General features: G+C 34.2%; 1 pseudogene; it reads right to left on the reverse strand.

Annotated features, from left to right (window-relative positions):
• Positions 1 to 2,958, reverse strand: part of LOC107693010 (heterogeneous nuclear ribonucleoprotein L-like) — a 50,284-nt pseudogene that overhangs the window by 21,175 nt on the left and 26,151 nt on the right.

Here is a 2,958-nt window from a genome sequence, read left to right on the forward strand (position 1 = left end):
GGGGCAGTGAGAGCCTGCAGACACACACACACACACACACACACACACACACACACATTAATAAACCTTTCAAACATTCTATTAGAACACACTGCTTTGGCTGTTGTTTTATATTTAGAGCTTGACTGGCTCGTGTGTCAGTGGTGCTTGAATGAGAGACTGACCGTATCCATTATCGCTGTATGAGGACGGATGTTCTCCCAGGATGGCCTGCCGCTGTCGGCCTTTACCACGCTCTACAGTAAAACACATTCAACACACACACACACCGACGGTCAATACACCCACATTTACACATTCACTATGAGAACACAACAGACGCACATGATCCTGAAGACAATGAAGATCTGTTTAATATCATTAACATCCCTCACTTTTCAAACATAATCCTCTTTAGATGAAGCAGAAAAACAGACAAACATTCAGAAGAAAAAAATGTTTTTATGTGGCTTGCAATTTTTGTAAATAAAAATATGGGACATTTTAGCAAAAACAAAAAAAGGGTTAAATAGAAAAATGTAAATTTCTGGTAAATAGAATTTCAAAATGTGTTTATTTTTAGCCAATTTATTTATAATAGTTTATTTTCACATTAAATTCAATATTATGTCAACACTGAAATTGCTGTATAATTTTAGTAATTAAAAATAATTTTCATGTCAGACAGTAAAATGTGAAACATATCTGTAGTTTCTCGCAACAAAAACCCAAGTGTCTTTAATTCTTTAAGGCAAGACACTACAGGTGAATATGGTTAAAATGTAAACTAACATGTGATAATATATCACCATACTTCAGCTGATTAATCACAGTACATCGAGACAACTGTTTTGTATTACAAGTTTTCTAAAATGTTATGTTTGAATATGCATACTATTAGTTAATTATATATGCACTAAATTGCATAGATTTTCAGAACATAACTCTGAACAGTACATGTAGTACAACAATAAACACTTGAATGTGTATTTTGGGTGTTTTCTTTCCACTTAATAATACATATCTTTAAATAATAGTATCTTTAACTAAGATAATCCATATTTTTTAAACAGTTTTACTCTTTATCTATTTGCGTCTGTATATTTCAATTCCAATCCATATCTTTAAAGAGTTTTTCCTCCACTTCAGCAGCACTTACATACACCAAACTTTACAGTTTTATTCCTCTCTAAATTCTGAAGGTTTTTACTGAGGGGTTTTTGGATTTCTCGTTTTATCACTCCATAAATCAGAAAATACTGTAGACAGACAGAAAAAAACACATTTTCACCATGTTTTTAAGAAAAAACCTTATATAAATCAGTGTGCATGATATATTCACAAACCCCTCAGTAAAAACCTTCAGAATATAGAGAGGAATAAAACTGTAAAGTTTGGTGTATGTAAGTGCTGCTGAAGTGGAGAAAAAACTCTTTAAAGATATGGATTGGGATTGAAATATACAGATGCAAATAGATAAAGTGTAAAAAAAAACAGTGTTTTTTTATGTTCTGGTCAATTTTTAGATAACATCCAAAATACACATTTATGTATATGTATTCCAATTGAAATCTATAGATGCAAATAGATAAGATGCAATAAAATAAACACTTAAATGTGTATTTTGGATGTTTTCTTTCTACTAGTCTAAAAGAAGACATATTATTCTACTAAATTTTATCAATGCAAAAATAATGTCCTATAGTGTCTCACCTTAAAAAAAAGTAATGTTAATATTAATAATTTGGTCTAAACCTACAGCTGGGATCGATCAGGCTCCACGTGTCTGAAGGAGATCTGAGCTTAAGCCATCACATTTCTAATTCTACAAAGTGCTGACGGAAAGTACAGAATGCTGAGAGCGCCGGAATAAAGCGAGACAGACAGAGAATGAAGAGAGGAAGAGACGTTTAACACAGAGGTACTGTGAATGTCTGATGAGTGTCTTCACATTAGCGTGTGAGTCCAGCTCACGCTCTTATCTTCAGTCAATAACGAAGCAGCACGGAGAAACGCTGAGCAGCCCTTCAGTCTGGAGCCAATCGATGGCTGAACGCTGCTGATAACACTGTTTACACCACTTTGAGCTGCTGTATGGCTAACACACGCACACGCTTGACTAAAGCCACATAATGCACCACACTGCATTATGGGCCGTCTGCTCCTGAAAGACACAGTAAGAACCTCACACAACACCCTAGCAACCGTCCAGATGCCCCTAGCAACCGCTGCGCACAGGTGAAACCAGCGCACTCACATGATGTGGGAGTTTGAGCTGAAACGCATGACGCTCAGGGTGAATCAGGACGAATCTCTGCAGGTAAATCACACTGAAGCTTCATACACCTACATCTGACACAGCAAAACAACCTGACGAATTATTACAAAGATCTGCAGCTTCACAAGAGATTCCTCAGCATAAAACAGACATCAGAGGTCACCGCTGAAAACCTGCAATCAGAATCTAACTAGAAGAACACAAAACACACACCAGATCTGTCATCTCTCATAGACAGCAAAGAGCAAGACGTATCTCTACTAAAGGACCACAGCAATCTCACACATATCTCACGAGATCTCAACAATGTCTCAAACCACTGCAAAGTCTGCAATCATGTCATAGACTTCAATATGAAGTCCAACGTTTCTCCTCAAATGATCTGGGTTGCTGTTCAAACTAATTATAGAGATCTAGATCAATCAGGGGCCTCGGCACACTTACAAGACATGATTTAACATAAGATAAAATAAGCATTAAAATGAATTAAAACTTCAAAATAAACTCAAAATTCTAGACAAAAAATTAAATTTTTCTTTATATATATACACATTGTACAATATATCTAAACTTATTTTAGAAAAAAATTAAATTTAAATTTATTTAAATATTATAATACATTTTATATCTTAAGATTATATATCTTATATATATATATATATATATATATTTTTTTTTTATTTTTTTTTTATACGTTTTTT

This window comes from Sinocyclocheilus anshuiensis, unplaced genomic scaffold (assembly GCF_001515605.1).
Source record: "Sinocyclocheilus anshuiensis isolate Anshui unplaced genomic scaffold, SAMN03320099.WGS_v1.1 scaffold1200, whole genome shotgun sequence".
Lineage (NCBI taxonomy): Eukaryota > Metazoa > Chordata > Actinopteri > Cypriniformes > Cyprinidae > Sinocyclocheilus > Sinocyclocheilus anshuiensis.